The sequence below is a fragment of the Chelonia mydas genome, chromosome 1 (genome assembly GCF_015237465.2).
Source record: "Chelonia mydas isolate rCheMyd1 chromosome 1, rCheMyd1.pri.v2, whole genome shotgun sequence".
In the NCBI taxonomy this organism is placed as follows: domain Eukaryota; kingdom Metazoa; phylum Chordata; order Testudines; family Cheloniidae; genus Chelonia; species Chelonia mydas.
The window spans coordinates 139,534,198-139,554,081 of NC_057849.1; the positions used below are offsets into that span (position 1 = coordinate 139,534,198).

Below are 19,884 nucleotides of genomic sequence, written 5' to 3' on the forward strand. Positions count from 1 at the left end.
AGACAGACACCAGAAGGAGTGGTCTACAGGAGTCAGGAGGAGCACATAGCCATAAAAAGAGGATACGCAAGAAGGACAAGTGATCCAAACAAACAGGAAGCACTTACGAACCAGCAGACACAACACCAGAGAAAGCCTGCAGAGATCATCATAGAACAGAGAGATGGAGAACCATTTGGAGGCCAACCCCACTATTCTAAAACAAAATAAAATGATACCTATTCTATCTAGCCAGAGGTATGTCACTTTAGAACAGTCTCTCAAAATTCTACACACCCACTTGTCCTCGCAAGTATTTTTTTCCTTTGATTGACAAACAGAATATTTTTAATTTCTTCATTGTAATTGTTATTATTATAAAGGGGAGATGAGTAGATTTTGTGCCAGTGCTTGTACATTTGCAAGGCTTTTTTAAAATATAGTACCAGATGAAATGTCATGCAGTGTTTGAGATTATTCACAGTTAGGGATAGTTATTGTCTTTTGAAATTGCAGAGAGCTGGCCCAAAATAAATGCGTAGTTTTTCTGCAAAAAAACATGACAAAAAAGTATTGGGGCAAGATAATGTCTGACAGAGATGAAATGGTAAGCTATGACTGACCGTGAGTCATTCATTCCTTGGGATCTCTCAGCTCTTTAGGAAATGACAGAAAGCCAGAAGATAGGCTTGAATGTTACCTTTTGCATATTTGACTTAGCTGAGAGATGTGAAACACCCTCTCCCTCACCACACTGCTACTGACCTTTAGGCCAACTGGGCAAAAAAGGTTCAGACCTTTGGCACATGTCTGCTTCTCTACAGGCAGAGTGGGGTGTGCCGGCCTCCTCACTGCCCACCCACCATATCTTTGGGCAAGCCACTGAGGAGAGGTTCCTGGCCTCCTGCTGCTGTCACTGCAACTCTATGGGCAGATTTGGACTCTCTACTCTCCCTGCTGGCAGCCCCTCCTGCTGTTCCTTAGGGGTGTTTTGTTTATAAAGTTTGAAGCTTAATGAAGTTTAAATTGAACAGGTCAAACTTTATTAAACCTTTGGCACTGCTCTGTCCATGTGGTTGAGTTGTTTCCAGCCTTACTCGCTGTGTTGCCCGTTCCACTGGTGATCCATGTGTAACAGTCCCTTCAGGGAACATGGACAATCTGACTCCATTCCACTGATCATGATCCATCTTTCCTATTTTAAAAACATTTTAATATAAATATTAATACAAATAATTGATAGCCAGACTCTCACCTTGTGTCCCTTTGGCCAGAGGTTGCTAGTACACAGCTGCGTTGGAGGCTTGTCTTTACCACAGACTCAGCTGGTTACATAACCTTTGAGACAGTTTGATCTCCTCAACAGGTGACCACACTGGGAGACACCTAGCTCTGTCTCACATCATCTGACGCATTGTCTACACCGGGAGTAAGACCGCCTTGCTCCGGGGTGTGAATTTTCCACGCTGCTGAGCAAGTTAGTTATACCTATATAAGTTCCTAGTATAGACCAAGGCTAGAGCAGAGAGGGACATATTTTCAAAATATTTAGGTATCTAAAGATGCAGATAGGCACCTAGGTGCTTCTGAAAATCCCACTGAATGTCTAACTCCCATGGGAGTTGAAATAATTCAAATCAATGGGAGTTAGCAACTAGATGCTATTGGAAGATCCCACAAGGTGCCTATCTACATATATAGGCACCTAAATATCTTTAAAAATCTGGCCCTTAGGAGCTGTTGTGGGGCTTGTAGACCCCGTCACTCTTAGGAGAGGGGGGAAGGGAGTTATAGCCCAATGACTAAGTCCAAATGACCACGCTAAGCGCCAGGGCAGTATGGCCTAATGGCTGGAGTCAAAAAGGTGGCCATCCCTTGCGGGGCCATAGGGCCTAGTGGCAAGAGAGGGAAGTGGGCCTCCACCCAGGGGTGGGTGGCAGCCGGGGTAGGAGGACCCAGACCCTCACTGCTCCACCAGGTCCCAATCCCGGGCCCTGATAGTGGCAAATGGATTTGCCACTAGGTCAGCAGGGATCTGTCCAAAACACACTGCCTTTGTCCCAGTTCCACAACGGGATCAATGTCTAGTTCCCCTAGGCTATTTTCTACCCTGTTTTCCAGTGCTGCCATCCACAGGTCTCCTGGGCCTCTGGCCTTTGGGGTCTGGGGCTCTGGAAAGCTGGCTTTTGGGATCTGGGGCTCTGGCACATGGCTTTTGGGGTCTGGGGTCTGGCAGCTCCTGGGAGAGAGCCTGCAATGTGTGTTCTCCTTCCTTGGAGGTCAAGGCAAACTGAGCTGGGCTGCTCCCTTTTATACTGAGGCTCCAGCATAGCTTCCTCTGCCACAATATGGGGTTATCCCCTTCTTGTCCAGTGCGGGGCTGTTAAACCCCCTCACAGGAGCCTAAGTCCCATTGTCTTTCAATGAGACAGGCTCCTAAATGCCTAAGTGCCTTTTGAAAATGTGATGTACACTCCTAAGTCACATAGGTGCTTTTGAAAATGCTATCCAGGGCTCATTCTCCCATGGCCCTGTGCCATCATGATACTTCAATGAGGAACAAACTGGTGAGACTCTCTTCTTTAGGTCAGACATAAACATACTTCAAATAATGATATTCCAATATAGTAAGATATTCGCTGTAATACCAGATAAGAAAATTTCTAAGGATTTCAGTATGGGTCTAATGCTCTTCTCACTGTACACTAAATCCATCCCATTGAAGCCAGTGAATAACTTCGGTCAGTCATGAAATCAATGAGTTGCACCAGTGTAACTGAAAACAGATTTGGAATCAATGAGGAACTATGTATTTATTTATTTATAAAAACTAGAATGTGGCATCTTAAATTAACCCAATGCTAAGAGCTAGCCTCAGATATTGCGTGAAATTAACTGTTGATTGAAAGGTGGAAGCATGCCTCTGCAAGGCACTCCCACAGTCAGATCTACAAAATAAAATCGTAACGAATGAAACAGGGAACAACTTGGTAGAAATTTGGCAACCCATGGTATATCCAGACCAGCTGAAAAATTCTTTTCTAACTATGACATTCTTTTTCTTAGTTTTCAGAATTGCTTCAGCTAATCAATTATTTATCTTGTGTACTTTGAACACAAACTATCTGTTCTAAATCTCTACATTGCAAGTGTTTCAGATGATCCTATTTGCTATTTTATATTAATCTCTTCCTGCATCTCCTTCATATCCCAGTCTTCAGCCCTCTCTGGCTCAGAGAGCCAGCAGGCACCTGCCTCTGTTCCTCTCAGCCTTCAGCCTTTTCCAGTCCTCTCTGGCCTCCCATTACCTGCCTTCCACTTTCAGCAGCCTGGTCTGGCTCCACTCTCACTGCTCCCCACATCAGGGTCATCCCCTCCCTGAAGCTCTCAGCCCAGCTCTGCGCTTCTTCTGAGCAGTCTCTCCCCGTTTAGGACTGTGGACTCATAATTCTGAATTCTCTCTCCCTATAGGCTGTCTCATTTACAACTCTCAAGGGAAGCCCTATCCTCCTCATTACACCAAACTAGGGAGCACCTGGACTGGAGCAGGAGAACTGGGCATGGTTTCGTTTAAGGAGACAGTTCCACTGTTACATATTTCTACGAGTAATGGCAGGTGCTCCAGAGGGAATGAACAGAACAGGTAATCATCAAGTGATCCATTCCCTGTCACCCACACCCAGCTTCTGGCAAACAGAGGCTATGGACACCATCCCTGCTCATCCTGGCTAATAGCCATTGATGGACCTATCCTCCATGAATTTATCTAGTTTTTTTTTGAACCTTGTAATAGTCTTGGCCTTCACAACATCCTCTGGCAAAGAGTTCCACAAGTTGATTGTGTGCTGTGTGAAAAAATACTTCCTTTTGTTTGTTTTAAACCTGCTGCCTATTAAGTTCATTTGTTGCCCCTAGTTCTTGTGTTATGAGAAGGCGTAAATAACACTTCCTTATTTACTTTCTCCGCACCAGTCATGACTTTATAGACCTCTATCATATCCCCTCCCCCTTATTTGTCTCTTTTACAAGCTGAAAAGTCCCAGTCTTATTAATCTCTCCTCATATGGATGCCATTCCATACCCCTAATCATTTTTGTTGCCCTTTTCTGAACCTTTTCCAGTTCCAACACATCTTTTTTAAGATGAGGCAACCACATCTGCATGCAGTATTCAAGATGTGGGCGTACCATGGGTTTATATAGAGGCATTATGATATTTTCTCTCTTATTATCTATGCCTTTCTTAATGATTTCCAACATTCTGTTCACTTTTTTGAGTGCCACTTCACATTGAGTGGATGTTTTCAGAGAACTATCCACAATGACTCCAACAGCTCTTTCTTGAGTGGCAACAGCTAATTTAGACCCCATCATTTTATATGTATAGTTGGGATTATGTTTTCCAATGTGCATTACTTTGCATTTATCAACATTGAATTTCATCTTCCATTTTGTTGCCCAGTCACCCAGTTTTGTGAGATCCTTTTTGTGAGCTCTTCACAGTCTGCTTAGGACTTAACTATCTTGTGCAGTTTTGTAACATCTTCAAATTTTACTCCTTTTTCCAGATCATTTATGAATATGTTGAATAGGACTGGTCCCAGTACAGACCCTGGGGGACACCACTCTCTCCATTCTGAAAACTGACCATTTATTCCTACCCTTTTTTCCTATCTTTTAACCAGTTACCGATCCATGAGAGAACCTTCCCTCTTATCCCATGACAGCTTAGTTTGCTTAAGAGCCTTTGGTGAGCGACCTTGTCAAAGGCTTTCTGAAAATCTAAGTACACTGTATCCACTGGTTCCCCCTTGTCCACATGCTTGTGGACCCCCTCAAACAATTCTAGCAGATTGGTGAGGCATGATTTTCTTTTATAAAAACCATGTCGACTCTTCCCCAACAAATTATGTTCATCTGTGTGTCTGACAATTCTGTCCTTTACTATAATTTCAACCAGTTTTCCCAGTACCAAAGTCAGGTTGTAATTGCCAGGATCAGTTCTGGAGCCCTTTTTAAAAATTGGCATCACATTACCTATCCTCCATTCGTTTGGTACAGAAGCTGGTTTAAATAATAGGTTACAAACCACAGTTAGTAGTTCTGCAATTTCACATTTGAGTTCCTTCATAACTCTTGGGTGAATACCCTCTGGTCCTGGTGACTTATTACTGTTTAATTTATCAATTTGTTCCAAAACCTCCTCTAATGAAACTCAATCTGGGACAGTTCTTCAGATTTGTCACCTAAAAAGAATGGCTCAGGTTTGGGAATCTCCTTCACATCCTCAGTTGTGAAGACAGATGCAAAGAATTGCTTTAGTTTCTCCACAATGGCCTTATCGTCCTTGAGTGCTCCTTTAGCATCTCGACCATCTAGTGCCCCATTGGTTGTTTAGCAGGTTTCCTGCTTCTGATGTACTTAAATTTTTTTTTTTGCTATTATTTTTTGAGGGCATGTTTTTGGTTCTCTTACTCTGTTTTTTAATTGGGTGTATAAATTTAAATTGATCCTCTATTATGGTGTCTTTAAAAAATTTCCATGCAGCTTGCAGGGATTTCACTTTTGGCACCGTACCTTTTAATTTCTGTTTAACTGTTATTAGCTATTGTGATATTTTTTATGAAATTTCACTCATGTCTTACAGCTAAGCTCCCAATTAGGGTAAATTTGTAGGCCCAATTATTACAATAGAGCTCATGTTCAGTTGGTAATCCCTACAACCTTTTCAGAGTCCCTGTCTTCCAAGATACAGCCCCTCTCCCCATCCAGTAAGGGTGATCTATACTCTTTGTTCCTACATGTATGACTTTGCATTTGGTCACATTAAAACAAATGTTGTTCAAATAAGCAGAGTTTACCAAGTGATCCAGGTTACTCTGTAGAACTGACTGGTCCTTTTCATTATCTAGCACTCCACCAATTTCTGTGTCATCTGCAAACTTCACCATCAGTGACTTATGTTTTCTTCCAGACCATTGAATAAAGATATTTAATAGTACTGGGACAAGTGGGGATCCGTGTGGGACCTGACTAGTAACACCCTTATTGGAGGACGATTCCATATTTACCGTTACTTTTTCTGAGATCTATCATTGAGCCAGTTTATCGATTTAATATGGGCTACATTAATTTTGTATATTGCTATTTTTTCAAATCATGTAATACTAGGTCAAATGCCTTTTAGAAGTCTGAGCATAGTATGTCAATGTTTTTGTGAAGTAACAGCCTGCTGCTCTACACCCTCTCTGTCAATTAGTGAATTCATTCATGTGAGATGGAGAGAAAAATATGGCCCTTGAAGCTCAAATTACAATTGTAACTCATTAGGCTTTTCGTCAAAGCAGTAAACAGGCACAATGGAAACAAAACTAGAGTGAAATACAAAAATCAAAAGATAGGGTGCTGAAAAAGAAGGCCATAAAATACAATCACTATTCTTTTTAATCAAATGATTTTGTAAGGTTGTTTAGCCAGAAAGGCAGACAATTTCTGTGATTTAAAAAAAAAAAGAGCTATCTATCTGTGTAGCACTAGAAACCAGTACAGAGGAAGATTTATGTCAAGTATGAGAAATGTAATGAAAAAAACAGAGGTACCGGAGACAAAGCAGAGGGAAATTTGTCATTACAAAAGCTCAAACAAGAAAAACATAATGAATCAATTACACATTAACAGACGTGTTTACCAAAATCCTTTTGCAAATGTCCCATGTGCACCATTGGTTGGTTGGACTCATTTGTTTTTATCAGGAAATGGGTTTGAACCAGTTCAGATAAAGCAAGGACAGATTCTCAAACTGATCTTATTTGGAGGTTCTATTGTGATTAGGTAGCATTTGTGAAATAAATGTACACACTCAGCTTTGGATGGTTTACACCTGAAACTGTATATCAGGGTCAAGTTTGTTTGAAACCAAGTCCACACCTGCCTAAAGTTTCACAGGGTTTGGTGAGCTTTGCCCCAATTTGGGGGTTTTTAATGGAAAGTCTTTTGCATTTCATCACAAGTTTTGCACAGTTGTAATCCTAAGGATATTTCTACACTTAAACCACTGCAGCTGTGCTGCTGTTGTGCTTCAGTGTAGACACTTCCTATGCTGATGGGAAGGGGTCTCCCATCAGTGTAGCTAATCCACCTCCCCAAGAGCCAGTAGCTAGGTCGAATGAAGAATTCTTCCCTTGACATAGCATTGTCTACACCCGGGGTTAGGTTGGCATAGCTACATCTTTCAGGGGTGATTTCATAGCTATGCCGATGAAATTCCCAGTGTAGACCAGCCCTGAGTCTTTAGAGTTTCTTCTCCTCCATATCTTGTCTCTTATTCAATCTGAATTTTAATAATTAAATTAAATTAAATTTTATTTGAATTTTTACCTGTAGTATTCCTTTTACTTGTTATCTGCAGTCCCACCACCTTGTTACACTGCAGCAGCATGAGAGAATGATTTATTATCAGTGATGGTATGTCAAGTAGGCAATCTAATGCATAATAGACAAAAAGTACTAGTTCAGACATATCACTCATATAGAGCTCCCAAAGAGTAAGTTGTCAGCTCACACTGTAGGGCCCAACAGTTCTTGAACTGAGGCCTGGAGAGCTGCCAGGCAGCAAACACCTCCACAGGCCAACCAGCTGCAGTGGTAGCCAATTTGTGCTCCACTACCCATGACCCACTGTGCGCACAGACCATGGGAAGTCCCACCTCAAGTGGTCTGACAGGCAGTAGCCCCATGGCTTGTGATTGGCTCCCTGCCTTATATAAACCCAAGGGGCATTCCAGGAAGTGTCCAGGCAACAGTGGGAATCTTCTTTAGGTGCCATGACTATTCCTGCACTTGAACTCTTGATTTTGGCTTGATTTGAACCTCACCTCCTGACCTGGTCTCTGAAACCAGACGCAGATGCTGAGCCTTGATATCCACCCCAGTCTGGAACTTGACTACAAATGCCTCTGCTGCTCTGGGCCTCAGGTTTGACTCTGCTCTGACCATTGGTCCTGACTGCCCTTGTCAGGATCCTGACACACAATAATATCAATTTCTTTCATAATCACCTTTGCTATCACATTTTGGATTGTCCATGGTTCAGCTCATTAGCTCAACAACCAGTTGAGGATCAGTGATAGGGAACATGTTGTGCTGAGTGAATATCAACCAACCATACCCTAACAATCCTCCATGATTTAGTTTCTCTAATATTCATTAAAGACACTTTAAAAAGAAGTTAAATGTACATAATTGTTCCCACCTCCATGTTTAGCATATCTGCCACCCATTTAACATACACACTCAGCTTTATAGTTCTAATCAATCATATTGTACAAGTTGTTATATTTGCATTACATACATAAATAAATATTACTTTAATGCTTCAGGTGTAATTCAGTGTAATTATATGACGTATTCTTCCTTACATGCACAATCTATGCCAGGGCTGGCCAAATTTTGGCCCGTGAGCCACATGCAGCTCTTTTACCATTAAAGCGCAGCTTGTGAGCCCCCCACGTTTCCCCATTCTTGGCCTACCAGACTGCAGGGCCGGGGGGGGAGGGTGGAGGGAAGAGCTTGGGACCTCTGCCTTGCAGTGGGGTCGTGGGGTAGCAGCTTCTGTCCAGCGAGGAGGGGGATCTTGGGGCTTCAAAACGAGCAGGGCTGAAGCCCCGAGCCCCTGGCTCCCGGCACGTGTGCCCCGGCTCTCGAACTTCTGAATATTGTCATATGCGGGTTGGAGGGCCAGTAAGTTTGACCACCCCTAGTCTATGGGAATAGAAACAGATCAATACTGGGTTCCATTTGAAAATTGAAGTTGGATGCTATTAATTTATCTGTTTCAAAGTTTTCCTACCATACTTTAGATTAATGCTTGCAGAAATCATTTTATATCTGATATTGACCTATGTCTCTCCTCCCCAAGCTCCAAGGCTTTTAGCACTAGACAGATTTTGGGGATGTGATGAGTGTTACTATTTGGGAATTGTCTGAAGGCACTCAGTACAAAGAATGATGCTCTCTGTCACCAAGGGCTATCAATGTGAGAGTGCAACAAAGATGGGATATAGAGGAAAATCAACTAGTGATTATTTAAAAGAAAATAATTATCTTGTCAGTTAAACCACAGAAGGAAAAGCAGACTGTGTGTGATGCTAGTAGACGAGGTCATGCTAGAGTGTTTTCAGGTCAATTCACTTGTGTATTAGTAAAGATCAAAGTAATTGTTAACTGTATTAGAGCGTAGTTGGTATTAAAACTTCATAAAACTAATGGGATGGTACATGTATTGTTTTTACTTATATATGTCCTATCTCGATGTAATAGCAAACATTGTTACTATCCCTGTAACTAAATAACTCCTCAGACATCAAAGAAGCCTTGTGGAAGGACTTTATCAAAAAAGATGCTAACTTCAAAGCAAATGGCCACTGTGTGTGACAACCAAGGTCACAGACTCAAAATGTATTCCTCACTCTTCATCATCAAAGGAAAAACCATGTGAGTAGAGACATGGTCAGCTTGTTTTCTGTGAGAAGAAGATATTAGAATGGATTCAACGAAAGATCTGTCAGCTCTGAACTGTTTTAATTCTTACAGGGAAAGGTACCAGATACAAAGCAGAGATCCCCAGAGACAATCTGGGAACCCTGAAAAGACTTTTGGGAAACTGGCAGTTTATTACATCACTGCCACCATTTGGAGTTACCAACTATGACTCACCTGTTTATGTAGTTTACCTGCTTTAATCTCTCAGTAACTTTCATTTCCTTTTCTTAGCTAATAAACCTTTAGTTAACTATAGCACTGGTTGCCAGTGTTGTCTTTGGTGTAAGATCCAGAGTACCAATCAGGACCGGCTCTAGGCACCAGCAAAGCAAGCATGTGCTTGGGGCGGCATTCCGGCTTTTTTTTTTTTTTTTTGCTTGGGCAGTTGTGCCCTCGGAGCTTGGGGTGGCAAAAAACCCAGAGCCAGCCCTGGTACCAATTGATCTGGGGCAAGTGACTGGTCTTTTGGGACTGGGAGAAACCTGATGTGGTATGATTTTTTGTTTAAGTGACCATTATTACAAAGTCCAGTTTGTCGGGGTGGCAAGATAGACTAGAGAGTCTAAGGGGACTGTCTGTGACTCTGTGGTAAGACCAGTATAGTGATCCAGGAGTTTAAATTTCATGAAGCCAGTAACAAATGTGATTATAGAACATAGCACTGGTTTGGGGTGTCTGCCCTGTTTCTGATAGTCTACACTGAGGTAGGCATTCACAATTATGAGTCACTCCAGCATGAAAGCATGCACCCGCTTTATTCTTATGCCACTGAAAAAATAACCTTGTGATACTATTGCTCGGGGCGGCGGAGCGGGGGAAGGAATGGTTGCTTCCAAGAACTGTCATTTAGAAATGTAGGACCTGTTTTTCAGACAGCTGAGGCCTGAGTTTACTGCCTGTTTACCTGCTTGCCTACTCTGTGCATTCAATTACCATGGGAGCAATTTGACATTTTAACCCATTTGTGAGTGCAAAGGGTTCATTTGATCATGCAACTAGAGGCAATAGGGAGAATATTGTTAGTGGCCAGATACTAAATGCAGCCCTCAGAGCATCACAGCTTGAGAAATAGGTTTAACACAGTTACTGTGTTGGATGGGTGAGTGTCCCATTGCATGCATATACACAGTTCCCTAATGGTGTAGCTTTTTCCGTATGGGAAGGACTCATGGCTCTGGAAGTACTTCTGAGTGGAGTTTTATGACTGTTTATGCCTCCTGCCTCTGAAGAGAAGGAAAAGTAACAGCAACACCAGAAAGACCCTGGATGGAGGAGGTAGAGGGATAACTGCCTTTGTAATCTCTTTAGCAAAAAACAGACCTGTTTCTTTTATTCAAAGAAAGTCCTCCACTCAGGGAGAGGAAATAAACATCACAAATACAAAATGGAGGGAAGTAACCAATCAACTGCAATCATTGCATGAAAACAATTTTGTTTTCATCTCCTCTCCTCAATAATGACCTAATATTGACAGTTTATGTAATCAAACACTATAATTGCAATGGGTGTGGCACAGAATTGGGATTGGGAAGATGGCAGGAGACATGGACCATGAAAAGTGGTATTTTAAGAAGTGACCACATAATGCAACAGTTTGAGAATCACCATCTTAATTGAAAGACTTAATTGAAAGCTTGCTGCAGAGATGATCAAAATCACTGATGCCTTAAAATCCATGGATCATGCAAAATTAGAAACTTCTTATAGATTTTGCTATGTACTCCCATTCTTTCATCACTCTACAGCCAACATAGTGTCCAATCAATGCTTGAAGACCAAATAATTGTCTTACTTCCCAATCTCTTTTCATTGGTTTAATTAGCACTGACAGTGGAACCAATGTTGTTAAAGCAGTGTGAGATGGAAATTTTCCCTTGAGGCATATTTTACTTGCAAATATATGGCTCTGGTAGGAATGACAAACATCTTCTGAGAGAAGTTTGTTAGTGATTTACTGAAGTTTTACAATCAACCAGTATATTCATGGGAAACTGCAAGAGAAAAACAATATATACATGCAAAAATATATATATATATATATCTGCTGAACTGCCAGCTTGATAGCAATCTACTTTTCTCTGGCTTGAAAAGATGACAGGAGCATATCCAAAATCTGTACATACATACAAAGTGCATGTGCATAGACCAACTAGTTTTCATTTCTGAGCAATGGAGATTCATGTTATGTGTGTCAGATTTTGCAAACTTTAGAGGAGGCCACTCATGATGTCGGCTGTCATCAGTCAATAAATCTACTCATTACTCTTCTGAGAATTGCACTGGACACCTCAAGAAAATGCTTCAGCATAATGAAAAGGAATTGTCTGAAACATGAATGCCCTAGGGCCACAATAGCATTTCTGAGCCCTAGTACCTTGCTTGAGAGAGGATAGCTTAATGAAGCCAGGCATTGAATCAATTAAATCAATGCTAAGAAATTAAAGATGAATGTGTGTGTGTAAAATATACAGCAGTGCACACACACACACACAGCATGGTCACAATTACTAAAATTAGGCTGCTAAATCCATATTTGGGCACCAAATTATATGACTTTTTTTTTAAAGGAGTGGCTGAATATCCCCTGCTCCAGTTCATTCTGGAGATGAGATTGAAAGATTCCTGAACACAGCCATACCCTAAATCAGCTTAGTCCTTTGTCATTTTAATCACTATCAATTTTTGACAAGTCACTGAGAGTCAAATTCATCAGGAGAACAATAAGTATTTTATTAACACAGATACTGGATGTTGTGTTGTGGATGCTCAGCTCCCCCCATTTATTTAGGAGCCAAAATATGGAGGAAAATGCCTAACTGTAACCAGCAAGGTTTGGCTCTAACCTCAGTCCCCACATCTGTAAAATGAGGACAGTGACATTTACCTGTGCTTTGAAATTTGTGGAGGAGAAGCTTTCTAGGTATTATTATTCTGAAATGTTTTTTTAAAATAAACTATTGTGCCTTCGGGCACCATGCCTGTCTCTGCACACCACTGCTTAGGGGAAGTGCCCCCAATTAAGGGGTCAAAGCAAACACTCCCTTCCTCAATTAGCAAGCTTCGCTAGCTGTTGTAGAGGAGGGACTACAGCTCCACCTCCTTCCCTCACCATTCTTTCTGGAGCTGCTAGTAACACTAGCAATGCTACCTAGGCGTTGTCCTACATCACAGTGTGCAAGCAGCTGTGGTAATCAACTCTACAGGAGTGAACAGGCACGAGTGAAAAGATTCTTTAATCCTCTCCCCCTTTGTGTCCCATGCCGGGGCCAGCCACAGTCTAGCCCATAGTGAGTACAGAAAAGATAGTGCGTGTGTGTATATATTTATGTCTAATAGCAAAAAAGACACTGGATTGCATCAGAAAGATGAGGATAGCAGTGAAGGAAGTGATATGACTTTGCAGAGCACAGCCAGCTCTTACCTAGAATAGATAAGTGTTCAGAGTACTTTTTCCTGTATTGGGTGCAAAGTAGAGCATCTAAGGTGATTCTTAATGTTAGGATTATTTGATAAGAGGAAAAACTAAAGGTGTTACACTTATCTTCCTTGGAGGAAAGATGATTTTAGGGAGACCTTCTAGGTATGTTTTTATTATTAGCAATAGGGTTTGAGAAAGCTGAACAAGATTAACTGTTTCTGACTCACTACTCACAGTTTGCCTTTGGTCTTGACTTATTGGTGCCAGTTTGATTTGCCTAATTTGCTTCCTAGTAACAACCAATTTTAGTCCTCCTATCCTTGCCCTCCCCCATTCTCCTTCTTCACTGTTTACACCTTTCTTTACCAGCCAAGGTGCTTAGAATGCAAGCTTCTTAAGGTAGGCAATGAATCTTTTGACGCTTAAATAATCATAACAGAAATAATGATGATGCCAGATAAGCTTTTACTCTGACAGTTCTGCCCCACTCAACTTCAGAATAGATATAATCAAGAAACATGCAGCACTACATACTCTAATAATAATACTTTCCTCCTCTGAAAAGCTCTTGGAGATCTACTGAGGAAAAGCACTATATAAATGCTAGGAATTATCAAGTATTATTGTTAGGGCTCTAAAAAGTATAATTAGATTGTGGTTTATCCACAGTCCCGTGAGCCCAGAGTTAATTCTATTAGAGAATTGTTACCACACACGTGCCATAAATGACAATGTTATGGTCTCTTGCCATGCCTTGTGTATTACTGAAAGTTGCAATACTGACAACTGCAAATATAAAAAAATAAAGTCTGTAGACCACTCAAAGTGGCTTTACTCAGGATTGACCAGTGGGTATTATACTGGGATGTTATTTGCCCTCTCAGCTCTACCTTCTGCTAGCCCATCCTTGTCTGACCTGTTCACTGCCTTCATCCGCTCTAGTAGCAGATCTCTGAACCAACACAGAGCCTTCCACAGGGCCTGTGGGGAAGAGGAAGATATTTCTATGGAGGTACCTGACCCTTCTTCCTGTTTACAAGGTGTAGCCTGAGGCAATTAAGAAATACAGTGCAATTTGTTACATCTCTCTCAGATGAACTAAAAAATGTACTTATTTTAGTAATCTCAAAATGTTCGTAGATATTCAGGGAGAGAGAAAAAAGTATGTAGCAAACTGAAAGGATAGTAAATGGGAAAAACAATTCTAACCAAAGTGGTGCTGGTTCAGAAACACAGATCAGACTCAAACAGAAGCTTATTTTCAATACTTCTGTGGTTCATGAGGAACATTTTGCAGAGCCTGAGTTGATAAAATAATTAAGTGCACAGTACACATTAGTATACATGCTGAAGAATGCTATACAGAAGCCAGGCTGTCTGTAGCGGGGGGATGGACGGGAAGAAATGCCCATGTAGCTGAAATTTGGGAGTTTGGAGCTCATAGACTGTCTGTAAAACTAGGAAAAGCTATTTCATTCATTTCTTCTGGTGTGTTTTAAACTTAAACCCAGTCTAAACCCCTGAACTCATATCATTCAGTTGATCCGTTTGTTCTTACTTAAAACAATCCCTTTTTTACTTATAAAAAGTCTAATCTTTACAGCTTTCTCAACCTTTCTAGTTCTTGATTTATTGGTAAACTTAGCTGAGCAATAGGAGCTATATTCTTTCTGCATTTAATGACCTTTGATACTGTCTGTGTTAAAAAAAAAAATAGAAGAACATAGGACAATTCAGTGTCACCTGCTAACCCTGAATATTTGCACATATCATTGTCTGGAAAGGAAATGCTTCTTCTCTTTACTTGTGTGCTCCCCTAGCTCCTTCAGGAAATGAGGAACACTGGCTTTTCCAACAGAGACGATTAAGTGGGTTGGTGGAAAATTACACAGCATCCTACATTTTAATCCCATTGAAGGATACGATAGTCCTGTGGTGATCCCCAGTATGGTTCTGCCGTTTCATAGTATTGGAAAGTGGCACAGTTGGTCTGGTAGAGGCACTATATATGCTAATTGCATACAGGCTAAGTGTTTGCAAATTTACAGTGCTTCATCATCCACTCTCTTTCCTCCATCTGAGGTCAGCATACAAAACATGCTGAAGGTGACTTGTCTAATCTACAGCAGCTTGAGCACTCTGCAGTGTCCACACAATCATGTCTCAGCATTTTTAAATGAAGTTTATGGAGACTTGTTGTACCTTCAGAAATTACATTCAGTGGTGTGGATTCTGTCAAGAAGCAACTTAATTTTTGGTGACTTGGGTCTTATGTAAATACTGCCTGTCAGTATTCAGTGCAAAGCAACAAGAGATTTTCTTTTTCACCATATAAACTCAGTCAGCACTGTGCTGAGGAAAAATGGCTAGGCATTTTATCTAACCACTCCCATTTTTGACTCATGATGGTTCTTGTAAGAATTGGAGTCAACCAATACCTACCACCGCCGTATAAAATTTTGGAACCCTGGCCAAAGACAGGTAATTGGGATCAGGATATAAAGATTAAGTTTTCACCATCACTCGTGTGTCTCACTGTTATTACAGGTCTACACAAAACAGACCCTCTCAGTTCCAAGCCAGTGGTTTGGGTCACACACCTGTTGTCCTTTCCACCAGGCTTGCTTTTCACAGATTTCTCTCTCTGACATTTAGAATAACAGCACTGCATGTGTAATTACGTGCCACAGCGAAAGGCAAACCATGTCCATGCTTGTCACTGTGGTGTGTAGCCACTCAGCAGAGTGAAAGGCTCTGACAGTGGAGAGGCAGCAGGGAGCTAACAGAGCCTTTCCCCACAGCCAAAAAAGGCTCCAGCAGTGGGACACTACACTGCTAAAAATAGCAGTGTAGACATGGGAGGTACTGCTTGGGTGTGTAAAGAGCTATGTTGGGTAAATGCCCTGGCGGTTCAGGTGTGTAGGCACTCTACTCGCCTAAACTGTGTCTTACAATCGACACTGGTTTTATACCCACTGTAGCCGGGTGTGCAGTGTCTACGCCACCTGCCACTGTAAATGTACACATTTAAGGAAACCACACCATACCTGGTTCCTTTATCTGATTGCTGACTCTTGGGATTTGTTTCCTATTGTATTTCTTCCACCCCTCTGTAGCGGGGTAGACACCTGCTCGGGCCCAGAGGGGTTTAGAACAGCCCTGAGAGAGGGCTGTTGTAGAAGGAAGGCAGCGGGGCTGATTGGGGAAGCAGCCTCAGCTGGGGGCCACACCCCAAACAGACCCAGCTGGCTCTTTAAAGGCTGTGAGCCAGAGATCTAGAGAGAGACTCTATCAAGCTTCTGAGAGGGAGGGACCTGGCTGCAGGGACCTAAGCAGAGTACCTAGATTGGAGCAGGGCTGGGGAAGGGCCTGGGGAGCTGAAGCCAGGAAAGTCCCAAGCTGCAGCCTAGCATTAGGCTCAACAGGTACTGAGGTTGCAGGGGACAGCCCAAGGTTAGACAGAGGTAGCAGGTCCAAACCCAACCTTGCCTGTGATGAGTGTCTCATACTGCAGTCTGCCCCAGGTGCAGGGGCTAGCTGGTGACAGGCAGGAACCTACGACTGAGGTGAGGTAGGGATAGTGGGTGGCGGGTTCCCTTGGGAGGGGGAGACCCAGAACTGTGGGGTACTGCCGGGGGCAGCACCTGGAGGAAAGTGGCACTGGGATCCTGGGAGGGACATGGGAGCCAGTAGCAAGGTGAGACACTGGCCTGAGGAGGGTGCTCTTGGGGCTGGTGAGCTAATTCCCTGAGATGACCAGCAGGAGGCGCTACTGCTGTGTCTGTGCCCTGGTTACACCCCCAAATTAAAATATCACCTTTTCCTTGGCCATGATTCAGCAAGGTATATAAGCAAGTGTCTGTGTTTCAGCATGTGAGAGGCTTATTGACTCATCTGCTGAAAGTTAGACATATGCTTAAATAGCTTTCTTCCTCTTTAATGCCTCTGTTCACCAAGCTATAAATTAGTTGTTTTAGTTCTTCAGAGTGTCTTCTGCTCAAACAATGGAGAATGACTTCTGTTTGTTTAAAAGGGATGAGGGGAGAACTCAGAATTCAGGAGTAAGGAGAAAGAGTATGAAGAGAATCCATTAATACTACACGTATATAGTAAAGAAAACTAGCACCAGCAGCTGTACACCGTCAGCAATTAGCACCAAAATCTCTAGTGCATTCACATCATTGATGTCAATAAAATAATTTCAGGGCCAAACTGAGCTCCTTATTCATATTGGTGAGCAGCTACTCGCACAAGTGCTATAGCCAGAATTTTCAGAAGTGGTCAGCACCGATAACTGGGGTCAGAGTTTCAAAAGAGCTTAGCATGTTGGGTATCAAAAGTCTAGATGCTCCACTTACAGATTCCAACAGCAACTGGAATAGATATGTTTCCTGCTTCACTGGTGTCGTGACTTTGAATTATTCAAGTTTTGTGCTTATCAATGGGCTGTCGTGAAAAGTAATATTGTTGGAGGGTGGGACAGTGACAACTGCCCTCCCACTACTTTACCAGATTGATAACTTGGTAGGATTGTTACTTTTCTCTTCTTCCCAGGTCTCTTTTCTCCCAGAAAGATTATTTGATATCCTGGGACCAACATGGCTACAACTGCACTCTCTTCAGAGAGACAAGGTAGGTGAGGTAATCGCTTTTATTGGACCTGGGAAAGAGCTCTGTGTGACTCAAAAGCTTGTCTCCCACTAACAGAAATTGGTCCAATAAAAGGTGCTACCTCACTCACCCTGGTCCCTCTATTTGAGGAAAGGAAGTTAAATATTAACCACAGTATTGTTCAGACTTATATCTAAGAGTCCGGTGATGCCGAACTCATGGGCACACAGCAGCTAAACTCTTGGTATTCTGTCTGGTTAGAAATTAAAAACAAAAATCTTGTAATTTTTTTTTCCATGGTGTGGTAACTCTGGTGTGTACAATGGGATGAATCTCCTTTCATCTGCCAGCCAGCAGACATCCTCAAATCGGGTGGGGTGAGTTGTACCTCCCTGTTCTTGGGTTCCTGTGTAGTATCGTTCTGAATTCAAAGAAATTAAGTGTTACATGGCAACCTTCAGCAAGAGTATTTTATATTTTTATTTCACTTCTCTGTGTATGCTGTGAAACTCCAGGAGGGAATGGAGATTTAACCTGGAGTCTAGAGAGGAAAGACTGCCTAGAAGAACGTGAAAACTAGAGGTGTACAGATGCCAGAGCAAACCCATCTGTACTCTTCTCATAACTTCCTGAGGGCACAGGACAGAAAACCAGAGCATGGAAGGGACTAGTTGTGATCCCTACCAAAACTATCCTGGAAGAGGTCAGTGATAGTGAAGATCTTGGCTTTCCTGTCTGAAATTCTACCACTTGCCAAAAAAAACAATCAAAGCCTGAAAATGTGTAAAGTATTCTTCTTAAGGGAAGGTAGGAGAGAATTAATGTTCTATCCCAGCTCCTTTATTCAGCCGCAGGACAAGCTTCGATACACATACTGTGCTTGAAGGGAGTGGATGACTCAATTTAATTAGAAAATAATCAGCAATGAGCTCAATTGTGCTCCTTTCTGTGACTGACCCAAATAGGATGAGAGACTGTTACATTCCAGTGAGAGAGCTTAGCTGTAGCTCAAGCTATAGAACCTTGTTTTCTGCCCTGTAGGTCCTTGCTTCAATTTCTGGTGATGGGCAAAATGGCAGCTATCATATTTACATGGAAAGTGGAAAAAAATGTGAAAGATACGAGAAGCAAAATATCTCCAGGCTGGATTTCCTACAGTGTTAAATATAACTGCCTTGGAAAAAAAAGCCAGTGTTGCCTGTGTATTTCATAATGCCCCCCTCACATATCAGACTGCGAAAAGATGTCAGGGTAGAAATACTTTAAAATACTCCAATAATCTCCACTTTCTCAGTGCTGACAGAATGGCCAGCAAACATTACCTTAAATACCTTATTATACATCCTTGCATGAAGGGCTGCAGGAGACAAAAAATGGAAAGCATCAGTCATGATTCTATTCATCTATAGTCAGAGGCATTTGCATCTTCTCAGGGTATCCCACCTCAGCTGTGTGCAAGACACCATTTAAATACACATTCACCAGTTACAGTTTCTAAGAAATAAAAACTGCTGCTTTTGAGATGAGATGTAATTCGTAACAGTGCCCCACATTAAAAATGAAAATTCCAGGCTAGGAGATGTCCTCTTAAATTAAGCGTTAGTAATGTTCAGACATAGCCAATCCATCTCTGATGCTACAGAAGAATTATTTTAAATGTATAATCTCACTTAAATCTAATGAAAAAGAGTGGTCCTTTTCAAAGGACATGTTACAATAATTCTGCCAAATTAGTTGTCTAGGCCAAGGACCAGAACTTTCGGTCATTGGGTCAAATGACCATTTCACTTGTGTATTTGAACAAGGCCTAGACAGCTACTGTACTTAGGTGTCTAACCTCCATTGACTTCAGTGAGAGCTAGGTGCTTAAATATCTTTGTGAATATGTGCCCAAGTGACTAAACTTTCCAGGTATTTAGTCAAAGGAATGATATTATCGTTATCCAGTGCAGCATACGGAGGGCCCTAATTTTCCCTCATCTCTTTAAATGTTATGATTCTGTTTGTTCCTACATTTGTGTGGGGAAGGGACACACACCTGTATCATATTTAAGTTCATTTTATGTAATCTAGATATTGACCTTAAATTACAAAACAAGTCTTTAGCAGATATTTGCTTAGCAGCCATTGTCAGTATCTTTTCTGAAGGTCATAGATTACTATTATGTACTTTTCTAATCAGGCATTCAGTTGACTAACATCCTACCAATTGTTAGGCTAAGGTCCATCTATTTGGCCTATCTGTTTTACATTTTTTATTAGTGTTCCAGATTCTGATTACTGATGTTGATAAAATATTTAATATAAACAAACACAAAAATCTGTTTAGAGGTGTCC

General features: G+C 41.7%; 2 long non-coding RNA genes across 2 annotated transcripts in view; one reads left to right on the forward strand and one right to left on the reverse strand.

Annotated features, from left to right (window-relative positions):
- The window catches only part of LOC122464033, a 152,093-nt gene that overhangs the window by 23,890 nt on the left and 108,319 nt on the right, over window positions 1-19,884 (reverse strand). The gene's annotated exons all lie outside the window — the stretch shown is intronic.
- LOC122464034 lies at window positions 16,220-18,725 on the forward strand. Its single transcript, XR_006287874.1, has 4 exons — window positions 16,220-16,361; window positions 17,491-17,568; window positions 17,898-17,924; window positions 18,063-18,725. It is a non-coding gene; the product is annotated as an uncharacterized LOC122464034 (long non-coding RNA).